The sequence below is a fragment of the Lynx rufus genome, unplaced genomic scaffold, assembly GCF_022079265.1.
Source record: "Lynx rufus isolate CCGP_SWC_20201006 ecotype Redwood Valley unplaced genomic scaffold, mLynRuf1.p SCAF_13, whole genome shotgun sequence".
NCBI lineage: Eukaryota > Metazoa > Chordata > Mammalia > Carnivora > Felidae > Lynx > Lynx rufus.
Genome location: NW_025814827.1, coordinates 1705608 through 1724941, shown reverse-complemented (window position 1 = coordinate 1724941; position 19334 = coordinate 1705608). Strand labels below are relative to the sequence as shown.

At 36.4% G+C, this 19334-nt stretch overlaps 1 protein-coding gene across 2 annotated transcripts in view; it reads right to left on the bottom strand.

Annotated features, from left to right (window-relative positions):
- HMG20A (high mobility group 20A) overlaps positions 1-19334 on the bottom strand; it is a 69015-nt gene that overhangs the window by 37879 nt on the left and 11802 nt on the right. The window contains exon 2 of one of the 2 annotated variants that reach the window (XM_047074751.1): positions 1856-1937. The exons of the other annotated variant lie outside the window; for it this stretch is intronic. The gene's annotated coding sequence lies outside the window, so the exon portion shown is untranslated. The remainder of the gene's footprint in view (positions 1-1855; positions 1938-19334) is intronic. 2 annotated transcript variants of the gene reach the window in all.

The following is a 19334-nucleotide window of genomic DNA, read 5'->3' as shown; positions in this document are numbered from 1 at the left end:
AGAATGGAGAGGGTCAAGGGCAGAAGTAAGGAGTTCATTTGGAAATCTACTGCAATAATCCATCTGAAAGATGATGGCTTGGCTCACAGTGGTAGTAGTGGAGGTGGTGAGAAGTGGTTAGATTCTTGACGTATTTTTGGAGGTAGAACCAATTTCTCAGTTCAAAATAACTGAAAAGAAATTAGGAATAAAATCTATAAGTTGTGGCCTGCATATATTTCAACTGCAGACTCGTAACTTGTTTAATGATAAAGGGCGGGCTATACTGACAATACGCTACTTGTAGTTTTTGTGAAGTTAAATATCGTATAGTGTTTTTGGGGGCCACCAAAGAAATAATCCAGCCTCATTTAATGCAAATGCTTGTAGAGTTTATATTTCAACAACAAGCATTTGTTGAGCACCTTTACTGTGTGACCAAGATTGTGCTTAGTGTCAAGTGGTATGTAGAATTGCTTTATAGAATTTTATAGTCTTATTGTCCTTGGTCTAGAGATACTGTTTTCAAAACAGTGAGAAGTGGGAAGACGAGGCCAGAATTAGAAACAAACATAAATCTTCCTTCTTTATGATTTTTGGAAGTGAAAGTTTTACAAACTTTTGAGTCAGATATTTTCTTTTAAAAATATGGAAGTATTAGATCATCAAAAGAAACTGAGCACTGTTTAGATTTCCTTCTAGACAGTTTGATTACTGTACATGAACTGTTTCCCCTCAATGGAACCTTGATGGAGAATTGTTACCATTAGGACACAAAATGTGTTGTGAAGAGAAAGAAAACCCCAAACATCTCGAAACAATGTTTTGCATTATTGGTGTAAAGCACAGCAGCGACACAGGGAAAATAAACACCTCTTCCAAAGCAAAATTTGTCATTTTACAAGCAGGGTGTTGCCTTTTGAGTTCACGGTCCACCTATCTGGCTTTTTCATGGTGACTGCGGGTCCCAAGTGGCCCTTCCTACACAGACTACCTAACCACTGCTTTTATATTTGTAAACAAGGAGATAACTGCCCAAGTAGGACAACTTCTGGCCTAGCACCGGAACTAAGAGTTAAAGTAACCCAATAAAACTTGGCATTACTCTGTGTAGAGTGCTTTGCCAAACAATTTCCTGGGACACCAGGGTACTATGAAACAGTAAAAAGTGGGTGTGCATGGGGGGGGGGGCGGTGGAGGGTGGGAGGTAGGTGGGGAAGGAGAATGCCATAAAGGGCATACTCCCTCTGGGAGGCCATAGGTATACAAAAAGGCATTTTCAATGATACACAATGTTATAATCTAATTTACATTTGGAAAACCAAAGCAATTAAGTACACAAAGTACAGAAGTTAATGTTCTTGTTTGGTGACGCTACATTTGTATATTTTTTCACTTACTTCTGGGTGATTCTCATGGAGGGTATATTAGAATAGAGGAATTTTATGTTTATCAAGAGGGGAAATGAGTTTTCAATGAGTTTGAAATGAGTTTTAAAGCTGAAAAATACTGCTTTTCACAGCTGATTATATGTAACTATGACATGCATTGAAGACACAGTGCTAAATGAGATTTGACAGGAAATTCTTGTCCTTTTATAGTTCATGATGTAGTGGGGGACAGATGGACAAACAGTAAAAAAAAAAAAAAAAAAAAAAAAGTAAAGGTTGTAGCTGATGTGTATAATGATATTTATTTATTTATTTAAATGTATGAGAAAAATAGGGAAGAGATACAGATAAACAGATGGAGTGAAGAGCTAAGATAACTGTTAATTATCATAATAAATTCACAAATCACATCTGAGATCTGAAGGAAACAGAAAATACCAGCTGAGTGAATGCCTGAGAAGGAACACTAAGAACAGAGTACTCACATGTTTGGAATCCACTTTCGTTATCAAGGAGGTAGATAGGATTCCTTTCTTGCTTTAAAACAAAATGATTCAAGCCTAGAATCTGAGGAAGGCAAAATATGAGAAAGCAGAAGAAACAAAGGTCCCTAGTATTTTGACCCAAACAAAAACTTCCTGGTTAACAGTTCTAGGGTAAGGGTCCTTACTGGTTCAAGGAACAGTGCTCCTCTATTTTCTTACATTTTACACTGTTCTCTTCAGCTGAAACCTGCAGCTGTGAAACAACACTGTGAAGAAGAGAAGGAAAGAATGTTCCTTTCTATTACAAGCAATAACTCCCAAATCTTTTACCCTTTCAAAGCCAATGAATACTAGAAGATGGCATGTTTTGAGAAGGAAAATTGAACTGTTTATAAAAACGATAGTGTAATAAAAGGAAAGAGACTCCATCAAAGAAAGCATTCTTCATTTTAATCAACTCACTTACAAAAAATTCTCTTCTTAGGGAGAATTCCTAAAAGAAAAACAGAGCTTTGGGCAGTAGGGAATTTTTCTTCAGCCAAAAGTTGAAGACGAAATACCAAAAACACTTTAGATGCAGGGAGGCCCAGCAGTAATATATTGTCTTCACTACTGTGAACAGTAAAATGAAATTCAGTTGTCCTCACAAAACAAATAAGACACAATTGCAATGTACTTAATATAACAGTTTAAAATGGAGAATATTTAAAACTCAGAATTATATTTATATATTTTGCTTTTTTTAAATTTATTAAAAATTTTTAAAAATGTTTATTGATTTTTGAGAGAGAGAGAGACAGACAGACAGACAGGCATGGGGGAGACACAGAATCTGAAGCAGGCTCCAGGCTCTGAGCTGTCAGCACAGAGTCTGACGCGGGGCTCGAACTCACAAACCATGAGATCGTGGCCTGAGCTTAAGTCAGATGTTAAACTGACTGAGCCACCCACCCAAGTGCCCCTCTATATTTTGCTTATAAATCCTAAATTGTCACAATGCTCAGGGCTTCAGTAAATCAAATGGCTACCGAATTCAAATTTGACATATATCATGCTCTACAAGTCCAGTTTCCTAGGAACATTTTTCCCTTAAGTAACCTACCCAATATGATAAGGCCTGCCCTTCATACACAGGGCCTCTAGGCTCTCACTCTACCCAAGCAATTCAGACCAAGTGGATGGATGTTACCTTCCTGGTTATTATAAGCTTATGATTTTGTTTCCTTTGTTTTCAGGTAACAGAAAAACAGGTTTAACACCACTTTAGTTGTAACTCTAACTGAAGAGTAACCAGACTAATTAAATCACCTCAAAGATTCTTGTGTTTAGTGTATTTACTAAAATCTGACAAAATCTGTATTTCCAGAGTTGCCTACTGCTGTTGCGAGACTCACTTGTCCAGTAAGGCAGGACTAGGTCCCAGGGAGTAAGAATGTATACAACGATTTATTTTGCTCTTCCTTCTGCATTAAATACATCTACTTCCTTGTGTTAGTGCAAATTACTTCTGTCAAGAACAGAAATCCACTATGCAACCAAGTAGAGGCATTATATGATTATCTGCTTTCAATACTTTCATATGTAAAATGGGGCTGATACCTTCCCTACTTAACTCAAAAAGATGTTGTAAAGGACAAATAAATATTTCTTTATATGCTCTGCAAACCATAAAAGAACGTGAAAGCTATTTTTGCTAATCACGTTACAAAGTTTTCACCGAAATATTTATGAGAAAGTATATTATACAGACTATAATTATATTAGGGGTGCCTGGGTGGCTCAGTATGTTGGGTGGCTCAGTATGTTAAGCGCCCACTTCAGCTCACATCATGGTCTCACGGTTCATGGGTTCGAGCTCTGCATTGGGCTCTCTGTGCTCTCTGCTGTTAATGCAGAACCTGCTTCTGATACCCAGTCTTCCTCTCTCTCTGACCCTGCCCTGCTCAAGCTCTGTCTCAAAGATAAATACACACTAAAAAAAAAAAAGTTATTGTGGGGATCAATATTTCTTTCTGTGCTCTGCAAACCAAAAAAGAATGTGAAAGCTATTTTGCTAATCATGTTACAAAGTTGTCAACGAAATATTTATGAGAAAGTATTATACAAGACTATAATTATATTAGAAGACCAGATACAAAAGAAATAGATTGTAAGGAAACCAAAATACTCAAAGTAATTATGTTAGGGTGGTAGAATTATGAATAATTACTTTCTACTTTGTTTTAACTTTCCAACATCCAGTAATATGGTCATGTTACTTTATTTTCTTTAATGATTAAACAAAATTTTTTTAATGTTTATTTTATTTTTGAGAGGAGGGAGGGGCAGAGAGAAAGGGGGCAGAGGATGCGAGGCAGGCTCTGTGCTGACAGCAGAGAGCTTGATGCAGGGCTCGACTATGAGATCATGACCTGAGCAGAAGTTGGCCACACAGGCGCCCTGATGGTTATGTTACTTTAAAAAGAGGAAATGCCATCAAGAATCCTAGACTTTTTTCTTTTTTTAAGAGACAGAGGGAGAGAGAGAAAGAATCTTAAGCAGGCTCCCCGCTCAGTGTTGAGCCCAATGCAGGGCTCAATTCCATGACCCTGGGATCAGGACCTGAGCCAAAATCAAGTCGGTTGCTTGACTGACTGAGCCACCCAGGCACCCCCAAGAATCACAGGCTTTTTAAACTTAAATTTTAATCTGACACACAATATATGAATATACTTTCTTTTCTAACATTTGACTACACATAAAGCTAAAATTCTCTTTGACCAGATTCTCTCCACCCCCCTCTCCAGAAAAACACACCATTAGAGGAGTTAACAGCTTACTGCTGAAAGGAGTCTTAGAGAGAATTTCTAGTGATATATTCATTTTCTCTCTTTCTCAAATCAGAATTAGCCCTACAGGGCAGAGAAGAGTAAATATGTCTAGCAGGAAACGTATGAGGGTATAGTTTATGAACTTTGTGTTTTATATTAAAAAATTCATTTAAATTCTGCATTCAATTTTATGAAACTGTTTATCTTAACACATGAATGTTTGAAACTACAGGAGACCAGGGGAAAGCATCTTGTACTCTTAAAATAGTAATATATTTCCTCATGAGTGCAATACCACATAGCACAGATTAGGTTTGCTTTCCTGAGAGATAACAGAGAGATTTTGATACTGAGAAAAAGAAGTGTTGTGACTTCCTCTTTCTTCTCTACCATACAGCAATATAATGACAAATCCTGCTATTGTCTAGAAGTGTATGGTTTACTCAATTTATACTCTGTTAATTTTCCAGATAAAATTATATGACAACACACTGCAATTATCATACAAAAATCTCATTTAATTATGGGAAAACAATCCATGACCATGAGTTTAATATGGCTTGGCATCTCCCTAAAAGGTTTAATTCTGGGGGCGCCTGGGTGGCTCAGTCGGTTAAGCGTCCGACTTCAGCTCAGGTCACGATCTCGCGGTCCGTGAGTTCGAGCCCCGCGTCGGGCTCTGGGCTGATGGCCTGGAGCCTGCTTCCGATTCTGTGTCTCCCTCTCTCTCTGCTCCTCCCCCGTTCATACTCTGTCTCTCTCTGTCTCAAAAATAAATAAACTTTAAAAAAAAAAATTAAAAAAAAAAAAGGTTTAATTCTGAACATTACAATACATCTGAGGTTGATAAATGTATATTCTTATGTCACTGGTAGAAAAAGTAACAAGCTTTTTATAAATAAGTTATCATTTTACTTCTTGCTAATATATCTTCAGATATACTTCAAACAGAATATATTTACTCCATCTCCAATTCCACTGTCATTTCTTTCCCTTCAGAAATTTGACTCCAAATCTGGTTAGATGAAAAAGCTCATCATTACAGTGTTTTTCCACAGAAGCATCTTCTCTGGAGGTATTTATTCTTATTACAAAGTCTCTTGAAATATCTAATTTGGCTCTGGGTGTTTAGTAACATTAGCATATTTAAAAGAAAAAATTGGTAACTTAAAATCAAGATGTACCAATGTGAACTATGAGGAAATTCTACAACAAATTCACTCACAATTTTAGTGGCGGAACCGAAGGACTTCAAATTTTTGAGAAAGAATTATGTGCTGTATGAACTACTTAGCAGGGCAACCTGAGGCAACAGAAAGAGCTGCAGAGTCAGGGAGTCTGGTTCTGAGTTCAGGCCATGCCACCAACTAGCTGTGTCTTCTGGGACCATTAAACTGATCTGGCCCAAGTTTCTTCATCTGCTAATGAAGGACAAAATCAATTCTAAATTTGTTTAGGTGCCACACCATGACTGAACACCATGAAAGAATACATTAAACTAAGTGACAGAACTAAAAACAATTCTATAGGAATATATTAAAAATCCAATATTTATTTCTTTATATAATAAATTTATATAAATATATATTATAAATATAATTCTATAACTTATAATGTACATAAATTTATAATAATTTACATACATTACAAAATCAAACCATAACCATGGGGGCACCTGGGTGGCCCAGTCAGTTGGGCATCCAACTCTTGATTTCATTTTTTTTAAAAAATTTTTTAACATTTATTCACTTTTGAGAGACAGGGCACAAGCAGGGGTAGGGCAGACAGAGAGGGAGACACAGAATCTGAAGCAGGCTTCAGGCTCTGAAATGTCAGCACAGAGCCCGTTGCAGGGCTCAACCTCACGAGCTATGAGATCATGACCTGAGCCGAAGTTGGACACTCAACCAACTGAGCCACCCAGGCGCCCCCGACTCTTGATTTCAGCTCAGGTCATGATCCCAGGGTTGTGCAACCAAGTCTCGTGTTGGGTTCTGCACTGGGCATGGAGCCTGCTCAACATATTCTCTCTCTCTCTCTCTCTCTCTCTCTCTCTCTCTCTCTCTCCCTCTCCCTCTCCCCCTCTCCCCTGCTTTCATGCTCTTTCTCTAAAATAAAAAAAAAAAAGAAAAATCATAACCATGAACATACATGTACATAAACAAAGTTCTTTAAGCACAGTATGCATTTCTGAATTCTTCTGTTAGTATTTATTTGCTATCTGGACGTGAGTCATGGTTAATACTGAAGGCTCTATTATCCGACTGTCTGGATTCAGATCCCATCTTTTATTTTTTAGCTATGGAAATTGGGCAAGTTAGTATCTCTGAACCTGTTCTTCCACCTGTAAATGAGGATAATAATAGTGCCTACTACAGAAGTTATTTGAAGAATTAATCCATGTAAAGCAAGTAGTATGGTATCTATCACACGGTAAGAGCCTAATAATGATAGCAGTAATAGTGGCAAGCATTTGTATTATTTACTAAGTAACAGCACTATTCTAAGGGTTTTACATGTATTATCCCATTTAATCCTCACAACTACCATATGAGGCAGATACTACCATTAGCCTCTGTTTTATAGTGAACAAACTGATTCACACAGAGGATAAGTAATATAACCAAATTAACTGTGACAGTCATTATAGCTATTTACAAATATTTTTAGTTCTCCTTTCAGGAATAGAGTAAGATTACGCCATGGAACTGAGAGAGTCAACTCATATATTTCAATGGAGTTTCTGTCATCATCCTTGCCTAACTGACCAAAAATAGTGTAGCCCTGTTAACCCACTTTGGACAAGTAGCATGAGTGAGGAAAAAAGCCACTGAGATTCCATAGTGGTGTTGTTACCAAAGCAGTAACTAAGTCTATCCTGACAGTAAATTTCAGATTTGGTATCATAATTATCTACTTATTCACAGCTAATGCTGAAAGTTTAAGAATTAGGTTATGGGAGGGGCGCCTGGGTGGCTCAGTCAGCTGAGTCTGACTCTTAGTTTCAGCTCAGGTCATGATCTCACAGTGTGAGTTCGAGCCCCACATCGGGCTCCGTGCTGACAGCGTAGAGCCTGCTTGGGATTCTCTCTCTCTCCCTCTCTCTCTACCCCTCCCCCACTCACTCTCTGTCTCTCTCTCTCAAAAATAAATAAAGAAAACTTTTTTTAAAAAAGAATTAAATTATGGGAGAAAATAAAACAATTCTGTGCATTTCTTTTTTTTTTTTTGTTTTGATGTGTGAACCAATGAAAGTTTACCATTATCTAACTTAGTATCAGAATTTAAGAATTATTGGTCAAAATGTCTTCATAGTCTTGGGCTAGGCAAAGACTTTATTTTTATTTATTTAAAAAATTTTTTTTGTTTAACGTTTATTTATTTTTGAGAGACAGAGAGAGACAGAACATGAGTGGGGGAGGGGCAGAGAGAGAAAGGGAGACACAGAATCTGAAGCAGGCTCCAGGCTCTGAGCTGTCAGCACAGAGCCCGATGTGGGGGTTGAACCCATGAACCCATGACCTGAACCGAAATCGGACATTTAACCACTTAATCAACTGAGCCACTCAGGCGCCCCTAGGCAAAAACTTTTTAAAGAGGAAGCAAAAGGGACTCACCAGAGAAGAGAAAAATGATAAACTGGAGTTCACCAAAATTAAGAACATCTGTTCAGCAAAGATCATATTAAAAGTAAAAAAGTAAGCCACAGACAGAAATAATATTTGTAACATGTACATCCCCTAAAGACTCATATTCAGAATGTATAAAGAACTCCTACAAATCAGTAAGGTGAAGAGAAATGATCCATTTTTTAAAAAAGGGGATACAAAATAAAGCAAGTACTTCATAAAAGAGCCCATCTAAATGATCAATAACCGTAGAAAAAGAAATACTACAGCTTATTCACCAAAATGGCTAAAATAAAAGACTGACAATACACAGTGTTGATAAGCATGAGGAGGAAATGAAATTCTCCTATGTTGCTGGTGGGAATTTAAATGTGCACAATCACTCTGGAAAACTGGCAGTAACTGCTAAAATTAACCTATCCTATGAACCAGCAATTGCATTCCTAAGTAATATATTCTAGAGAAAGGAGTACTAATGTTCATCAAAAGACATGTATAAGAATGTGCATAGCCCCATTATTAAAAACAGGCTCAAAATGGAACCAACCCATTTCCATCAACAGTGGCAAGGATACATTATGGTATATTTCCACAACGAGATCAGCACAACATCTGCACAGATTGAACTACTGCTACATGCAACATAAATGAACCTCACAGACAAAAGGATGTCAAAAGAAACCGGACCCAGAGAGTAAATATTCTGTGAGTCCATTTATGTGATGTTCAAGTACAGATAAAATTACTCTTTGGGGCACAAATCAGCATAGCGGTTATCTAGGGAAGGGGGAAAGAGGGTACTGACAGGAGAGCCTTCTGAAGTGCTGGAAATATTCACTGGTGCCTATATATGTACAGATTTGTTGACTTGTTCATTTAACATTTGTGCACTTTACTGTTTTAAAGTTAGAAGAAAAAAAGGAAGCATTCGTTTAGGTAAGAATTCCAGGACTGACAGTTCCCACAAAGATCATCAGGTCTAACTACACATCCAAGGTTCAGGTCCCAACCTGAATGCTTCTCTTGAGAATGTCTGAAAGGCTCTGACCATTAGGATTTTCTTCATGATGAACTCCAAGTCTATTCCTAAGGAGCTCCTGCCCTTGGGTTCTCATTCTACTCCTTTGGGGAAAAATAGAACAAGTGTTCTTGCTCCCTCTTCTAAATCATATTCCTTCAGTTATCCCAATACTCTCTGATGCCTGCTGAGATTCCTTTCAGCTCTAAAAATTCTAGAATTCTGTATTTTTATTAGTCCATATTTCTTTCATTGCTTTCTCAGCATCTCTGTTGAACTCTACTCTTTCAACCAAAGTATTCTAAAGTTAAGCTTCAACCTGAGTTGATTACTAGCTTGTAGATCTTTAATCAAAATATGAATTTTAAATGTAGGTCAAAATTTACAGTATATAGCTGGTCACATCTGTATGCTTATGAGAGCAGGAAGGAACATCTCTCAATGATTAACACATTAGAATACCACAGTTCCTTATGAAAGATACCTAACTCACTTGGATTTGGAGAATGTCTACCACCAAATGTTTAGGCAGGGATGATGAGAAGTGTATTTCTTAGATAAAAAATAAGTCAAGTCAGGGGTGATTATTTTGGCCAGTACATACCAAATAAGGACGAATATATAGAAAGCACTGGTTATGTCTAAAGCGATGAATCAGAGCGGACTTCATGAACAAACATAAAAGTGTTTCTCTAACCTCAAAGAGCCAATTGAAGCATTCATGGAATTGTGTATTTTAATGTCTCTACATTAAAAGTCTATAAAGTTCAGGAGATAAATATAAAACAAGAATGAGATTTTTTCACACTCAAGATAACGTATGTTCTGGTAGTACTCAGGCATTCTGTTCAAAAAGCCAAACACAGGGCACCTGGGTAGCTCAGCCAATTGAGCATCTGACCCTTGGTTTCGGCTCAGGTCATGGTCTCACAGTTTGTGGGTTGGAGCCCTGTGTTGGGTTCTGTGCTGACTGTGCAGAGTCTGCTTGGGATTCTCTCTCTCCCCCTCTCTCTCTGCCTTTACCCAGCTTGTGTGTGCACTCTCTCTCTCAAAACATATAAACATTAAAAACCAAAAAAAAGGAACTGCATTAAAAAAATTAAAAAGTCAACACTAAAAGTTTGCTTGTATTATCATTTCATATCTGTGATTGCCCTTTTATACAGCTACAATCTAATAGTCTTACCATTTTGTCCTTTATTTCACAGACTAATCAAGACAGATTTAAGATTATCTACAGATCATCTGCAACATGAATTATGCAAAATAAAATATATTCACTTCATGACTCTGGGGAAGTTCTGAGGCAGAATATAAAGTAAGAACAAGAAGGAAAATCTACCAACAGCAATGGTTTATTATTTGTTTTTTAAATGTTTTAATGTTTATTTATTTTTGAGAGAGAGAGAGAGAGAGAGAGAGACAGAGCATGAGTGGAGGAGGGGCAGAGAAAGAGGCAGACACAGAATCCGAAGCAGGCTCCAGGCACCAAGCTGTCAGCACAGAGCCCTACGCAGGGCTTGAATCCACAAACTCCGAGATCATGACCTAAGCCAAAGTTGGGACGCCCAACCGACTGAGCCACCCAGGTGCGCCAATAATGCTTTACTGGAATCTGAGAGAAAAAATCTTGCATGGCTGTGCTCTCCAAGACCAAAGGTGCCATGAAACTGATGTTTTTATGGATCTGGCACAGAAATATGGATGGATTAAATGCCTGAAGACAGTGAAGGTCATCTATCAGACTGAACCAGGGAAATCCTACACACAAGTGAAGATTCTCATCAGCAACAATGAACTGAACGCTTAAACTGCACACTGCTCAATGATGCACTGATTTACAAAGGAGAAAACTAAATGTGCTAGGATAGCCAAGTGAGTTTAGCATTTGACATCCAACTCTCAGACTTTTCTGAACTCCTCTGGAGGTATTGACTTTTTATTCATCTAATGCTTGGCACTTAAACTCTATTATCAGGGATCTTCCTTTCACGTGCTATAGGCAATTTACACTTAATAGCTATAAAACTGAATCCATCATCTTTTCCCCAAAATCTATTCCAGCCCCCATGTTCTCCATGTCAGTTGAGAGTACTCCACTCTGTCACTAAAGCAAAAAACCTGGAGTCCTTTTCAGCCATTTCCCCTGCTCTTCCCACCACACTGAATCTCTTACCAAGCCCAGCTGATTCTGTCCTCTCTTCTGTGTTCCTGTTATTATGCCCCAGTTAAAGCCTTTAGTTTTCTTGGCCTGAGTACACCAACAGCCTCCTACCTGTCCTTCCTGCCACCAATCTGTTTCCATACAGCTGCCAGTGATCATTCTAGAATACAAGTCTAATCATGCATATCACGCCTTGTTTAAAATTATTCAAGAGGCTACCCACTGTCTTCAAGTGTTTTTTTTTACTATTTTCTTTTTAAATTTCTAAGTATAAAAGTTATGTTTGTTTTGAGTGTTTAAATTTCAAATTTTTTAAAATACGAATACATTATTTTATCATTAGAATAAGCAATAACATTTGGCTCCATAATAGCGAATGATCACCTTAAGCCAGTTTTGAGATCAGAAGGAACCTTGACGTGTTTATATGAAATAGAACACAAAAAGTTTAAATTAAAACAACATTAAAAACAACTATATCTTCCCTACAATGAAATCACATCTTTAGTACCCTCTATTTGTACTCACAGGTAATATCTCACAAATTTACCCTCTAGGGTGTAAGATGCATCTGGTTTGCCAATAAGACTGTTACATGGAGCTGGTAAATACTCAGTAAAAAGTTCAGCCTTGACCTTCTTAGTAAATAAAAGAACAATAAACTATATCAAATAGCTTATGTCCATGAAAGAAACACAATTATGAAAAGATAAAATAAATGAGTATCATAAGATTTAATGCTTCATATATACCTTTAGTTCTATTTATGATGGCGTTTACTCTTAATTTTTGAACTGGGAGATTATTTTCCACAGTATCATACATATTTAAACACATGTTTAAATTAGCTCTTCAAATTAACAAGTTACCAGACTAATTTCTAGTCTCTCCCATAACTGTTTATTTATTTTTAAGTTTATTTATTTTTGAGGGAGAGGGAGAGACTGTGCGTAAGCAGGGGAGAGGCAGAGAGAGAATCCCAAGCAGGCTCTGTGCTGTCAGCGCACAGCCCAACACAGGGTTTGAACCCATGAACTGTGAGATCATGACCTGACCTGAAATCAAGAGTCGGATGCTTAACCAACTGAGTCACCGAGGTGCCTCTCTCCCATAACCTTTTAACCACAGTATCTATGTTCTTTCCTGCAATACATTTCTATTACTATCAACTCCAAAATCTCTTGACAGTGAATGCCATTCAATATTATTATACATGCACTGCCAAATAAGGTAGGAGAAGCTGTTAAACCAACTGAGATCCCTTGATGCCAGTTAAATTTCAATCTGCCTTCTAGGCTCCCAAAACATGGCAGCACTATTGTAGTAAAGTAGGTTATAAGTTTTGGGTGATGTGATTTCCTTGAAAGACAAAGAGCAGAATGTAGAGCAGACTATTACAGGTCATAGCAAAGTAAGTTCAGATCTGTAGCTACAATTTATTTTTTTATCATGCATACTTACTAAGTACTGAAACAATTAAACATGAAGCTCAGGTAAGAGTTGAACACACCAGGTTAAACACATGCTTAAGGAACAGTTTGGAAGAAAAAAAAAAAAAAGGAAATGATTTAATTAACAATGTAAGTGCTTAGGAGGAAAAAAGCTCTCACAATCATTATACTATACTCAAAAAATGATAAACCACTGAATTTAAATCCACTTAATCTATTTGAAAAACAGCATTTTGAATTTCAAATCTTTGAACTCAAGCCTCTATCAGATGATATCAACTGTTGACTAACAAGATGGTGTCCTTGATATATAAAAATGGTTGCTTTACTATTGGCTAAGCATTTTCTATTTTTTAATAATAAAGACGCAATTACATCAATTCATCCTTAGTCTTCCACTCCCTTGGAGCAGCAATATTCATCTATAGGTTAGCACTCTAAGGTAGGATGCAAATAGAGATCAGTTCCAATCCTATGCACCAGGATTATTTTATTACATCACAGACATTAAGCTGCACACAAAAATTGAGTTGTAATTTCTAGTGTGATAAAGTTTTACTTATCTAAAAAAAAATTAAACTCTTTGCAGAAATGACTACAACTCTAGAAATGGTGACATAGGCATAATAGGGAAGATTGTAAACAATGTATTTACGCTACTCCTTACCAATGATAGTGTTAAACAAATCAGAGAAGACACATAATTAGTGATGCCTGAAAGCTATGAAGATATGGTTGGCCCAAGTCTTTCTTGGTACAATAAATGAATCTGTACACTATCCTCAGTATCATGTATTGCTAGAGAAAGATTTTAATTAAACGCCAGGGAGAAGAAACCTGCCAATTAGAATTTTCCAAGTAGTTTGTTTTGCTAGGAAATAAATGGGTAGCAGCTGACATTGTCTTTCTGGCAAAACAAAGCTGCTCTTTCCCCTTTTTTGAAATAAACATAAAAACCATTATGTTTATTTAATACACTCCCTAAATTGGCAATTAGCTTGAGAAGACTGTTCTTACATATGGCAGAGTTCCCTGTACTTGAAACTCCCCACCCCCTCTATAACCATAATGTACCACATTTATATATTGCTGTAATACTATAGAAAGAAATTCAAATATTCCTCTAATATATTATTTCACTAGCTCTAGAGTCACTAATCTACATTTTAAAAACCTGAAGAAAAAGCTGGCAGTAGCAACCAGAGGATTGTGAAATTCAGAAAGTTAATTAGTCATACCTGAGAGCAGACATTTTAAAACTCCTATGAGTCCTAATTTCATTGATATGAAAATAGCTATGAATGTCTGGTAAATGTGCAAATATCAATAAATAGATAAGGTTTAAAAATTATTTCATTAACAGAAAATTAACAATTAACTCTCTAAAGGGAGAGTAATGATGATGACGATGATGTCAGAAACTTTTCTAAGCACTCAAAATCCTCATTCCTGTTCTATTCCCCTTTCTCCACCACAGCCCTGAACCTACATAATTAGAGGCACAATAAACATTTGGCATTTTTTTTTCAATTTATGGGAGAATTCTAAGTACAATATTTAGATTTTAGACATAAAGAATGCCTCATTTACAGTACATTAAGAAATATGATAAATCCTTAAAACTGTTCCTCTTGAAATGAAATTTATCTGGCCTAAAATTGGTAGTAAACAGGAATTTTTTTTTCATGTTAGTGGCCTGAACACTGCTTCAAATTGTTGGACTTACCATTTTCTACCAAATATACAATTTGGCATCTCATTTTATTGAAATTAGCTTAGAAACCACAAAAATTTTAATTAAAAAGTAAGTCTAAGATGAAGAAAACAAACACAAGCTCTTTCTTTAAGAAAATAAAGAATATTCTGTAATACTAAATCATGATAGGTCTGTATAGCTTATAAAACATATATGAAGACATAAGTATTATGAAATGTAGTTGTTTTTGCCTTGTGATTAAAAGGCATGTCATATACTTATTGTGGTGGCATTTTGACATATTTATACGACCAAAGCAGCTAATAATCTTTACACAAACAATATTGTCAATCTCAGCAGTAAGCAAATGCAGTTAGACCACCTTTCCTTTTTAGTGCCCTAAGAATTACAAGAAAAAAAAAAAAAGGAATTACAAGAAAAAAAAATTACTTAGTCAAGATTGCCACTGAGAGCACTTTACCTCTAGTTTTTAAGAGCTTTAACCTAAGAAATGTGGGCAGGCATAGTCCTCTTTGGGGGCTTAAATAAAATCTGCCCACAACTGACAGTTCAGCTTACCACATAAAATATACATCATCGAGAAGACTGACTTACCATCAAAAATGGTCTCCAGGCAATACAATGATTACGCGGTGCCTTTCTCAGAGAGCAATTCTGAAGAAATAAAGGACTAAACCAAAGGGAACAAGTAACCCCTTCATGCTCCCAGGGTATAGGCACACATATGAAATGGTTCCTGACCTATACTTTACCTAAGGGGGCGTGCTATCTTCTCTCATTTACCATATTTACTAAACACATAACATGGGCATTTATTTAAGATACCAGACTACACCAGGGAACAAAACAATCTCTGTTGCCACAAACGTGATGGTTTGAGGTGAAAGACATCAAACAAATAGACCAATAAATAAAAATTAAAATAAAAAAATTCTATGAAGGAAAACAGCACACTATAAAATAATAGGAGTTGTCATTTAGACAGGGCACTTCTCCAAGGAGGGGGAGTGGAATGTTAAATAGGTACATTCCATGCTGAATAACTAGCTTTATCAGGCCTTGAGGTGAGAAAGAACTTGGTGCTTTGGAGGAAGTGAGAGAAGGCTGCAGAAAATTATAGGAAAGGAGAGCAGTAAAGAGAGAGGCAAAAACTAAATTCTGCAGAGACGTGGGGTTATGTTAAAGATTTGGGTTTTCTCCAAAGCATAAGAGCAAACCTAGAAAGAATTTTAAGGAAAGACATGATATATTTATACTTTTGAAAGGATCATTCTAAGTTCTGTGTGAAGAATGGACTAGCGGGTAGTAAGAATGGATCTAGAAGGATCCATTGGTGGTGTGCCTGGGTGGCTCAGTTGGTTGAGTGTCCGACTCTTGATTTTGGCTCAGGTCATGATCTCATGGTCGTGGGATCAAGCCCTGCATTGAGCTCTGTGCTGAATGTGGAGCCTGCTTGGGATTCCCTGTCTGCTACCCTCCTCCTCAAATAAATAAACAAATATTAAAAAAAAAAAAAAAGACTAGTTGTAAGCTATTGCAATAGTCTACCACAAAACGATGGTGGCTTGAAATAGGGTGCTGGGAGTGGAGATGTAGCACAGAGGGTGAATTCAAGATCTATTTAGGAAGCAAAATCAATATAATCTAGTAGTGGTCTGGATGGGCGTGTGTTTGTGTATGTTCATGCATGCGCATGTGCATGGTAATGAAAGGTCTTAAGAATGATACAAGATGTTTAATTAGGAAGTTAGTAAATATTTTTGGAGTTCAGATTTCTAGACATCAGGAAGACCAAAGATGTAGAAATACAGAAGGAACAAGAGCTTAACACTGAATATGTTCACTGTAAGATGCTGTTGAGATAAATATCAAGTTGGAAGCTGGCTATGAGACCCTAGAGCTCAGAAGTCTGGACTGGAGATAGGAATTTAGGAATTTTCAGCACATATGGTAGCTGGTATTTTAAGTCAAGAATGTAAGAGATATCTTGGGGAGAGATGGTAGAATAAGAGTACTGAGTCCCGAGGAACTCCTTAATTAGAAGATGAACAGAGGAGTTCGCTAAGGTGTCTCAGAAGACATGAACAGAGGCAGTCAGAAAACCAGGAGTGAATGGGTCAGAGTACTTGAAGAAAAAAGATAAACCCAAATGTTGCTGAGAGGTAACATGAGAATGTGAAAAATGTCTGTTTTTTGGCAACATGGAAGTTACTAGTGATCTGGCAAGAACCCTTTTGACGGAATGGTAGGTGTAAATAGTGTGTGGGGTGTCTAGAAAAATAACATAACCTTTAAAATCACTTGGAAGAGGTTAAGTAAACTAAATGATACAAATTGTAAGTGCATACCTTGTGAAAAGTATGACTTTCACTTGCCTTGTAACCCCTCCCATTCTCTATCCCCATAAAAGTAACTAGTGTGAGTTCTAACACCATAAATTTGTTTTGTTCATTTTTGAACTTAATCCATACACTATATATTAATCTTTGTCTGGCTTCTTTTGTTCAGCAATATGCTTGATAATCATCCATGTTGTTACAAGAATAATTTATTCACTCTTTCTGCTATTAAGGCTATTAATAATGCTACTATGAATACCCTTGTTCATTCTTGCCTTTGGTGAATGTATGTATAGATTTTTGTTGGGTATGCACCAGGCATAGCTAGATTAGAGGATATATGTATGTTTACTTTTAGAATATACAGCCAAAGTGACTTCCAAAATAGTTATAATGATTTACATACACATCTACCAGTAGCATGAGTTTCAGTTGTTCCACAGCAACAGTACTTGACATTGTCAGTCTTTTAAAATTTTAGCCATTTCATAGGTATGCAGTGGTATCTCACTATGGTTTTGATTTGAATTTATTCAATGATTAACAATTAATGGATACATGTTGGTCTTTGGATAATTTCTTTTGTGGAGCACCTTTCAAGTATTTTGTCCTTTTTGAAATTTGATGGTCTTTTTTTCTCTTACTGATTTTAAAGAGTGCCACAAGTCCTTTACTGGATACATGGATTACAAGTCTGTCTTCTCACTCTGTGACTTGTTTGTTCACTCTTATAATAGTGTCATTTGATGAACAGAATTTCTTAATTTTAATAAAGTCCCATTAATCAATCTTCTCCTTCCCTTTTGGATCTTTACCTATTCCAAGATTGTTAGGATGTTTTCAGTTTTTCTCTAAACTTTTATCTTTAACATTTAGATTTATGATCCAACTGGAATTGATTCTTGTTGTGAGGTAGGAATCAAGATTCATTTTTTTTCTCCCCACATGGCCCAGCACTATTGATTGAAAAATCCATTCTTTCCCTACTGTACTGCAGTGCCTTTGCTGTCATAAGTAATCACATATATGGTACAATGTTTCTGGACTCTTTATTTTGTTCCATAGATCCATTTGTCTATCTCTGTGCAAATATGATGCTAATAACTGTAGCTTTATAGTAAACCCTGTCACTTGGTAATGAAAGTCATCCGGCTTTGTTAAGATTTCTTAACTACTCTTAGTCCTTTTCATGTCCATATGGATTTTAAAATCAATTTGTGGGGTGCCTGGGTGGCTCAGTCAGTTGAGATCTGACTCTTGATATCGGCTCAGGTCATGATCTTGTGGTTCCTGAGTTTGAGACACGTGTCAGGCTCCCTGCTAGCATTGTACAGCCTGCTTGGGATTATCTCTTTCTCCTTTCTGTGCCCCTCCCCCGCTCATGCACGTGCATTCTCTCTCAAAATAAACTTAAAAAATGAAATCAATTTATCATTCCCTCTTTCTACCCTATACCTGGCATTTTTTTAGGATTCTACTTAAGCTACAAAACAATTTGGGAAGGAGTTAATCTTCACAGTACTGAGTTTCCCAATGTGACTACAGATGATTAGCTCTTAATTTCTGTCAAAGTCTCTGTCAAAAGGTCTTGCAAGACTTAAGTTCGATTTTTTTTGATTCAACTGTAAATGGTACTGTTTTTGTAAATTTCATTTTCTAAATTTTTGTTGCTTGTATATAAATTTTGTATTTTGACCTTGCATCAAGTAGCCTTGCTAAATTCATTTATTAATTCTAATAATTTGTAGATTCTTTTGGACTTTCTACATTCCCAAGTAATACAAATGTATTACTTGGTTCATGAAAGACTGGCGTGTAAATATCTTCTCTCCAAATGTCATGGTTGGGTTTTGGCATCATGGCTTTGCTGATTTCAGAAAACAAGTTGGATTCTATTTTGAGTAGGACTGGAGTTATTTGTTCTTTAAACATTTATCAGATTTCACCAGTAAAGTCACCTAGGTATGGTTTTCTTTGCAAACAAAATTTAAAGAATGGACTCAACATTTTTAACAGACAGTATTCATATATTCCATTTCTTCAATGTGCCAATTTTGGTAAAGTATGTTTACCATTTCACCTAAAATTTAACTCTGTTTGCATAAAGTTGTTTATAATATCTCTTACCATTTTAACATCTGTAAAATTTGTAGAGAAATGTCTTCTTTTTCGTTCCTAATACTGTGTTCTCTTTTTTTCTTGATCAGTATTGATAAAGGTCTGTGCATCTTACTGATTTTTTAAATAACAAACTTGGCTTTGTTGATATTTCCTATTGTGCATTTGCTTTCTATTTCATTAATTTCTACATTTCATAATTTTTTTTCTATTTACTTTGGGTTTAATTTGCT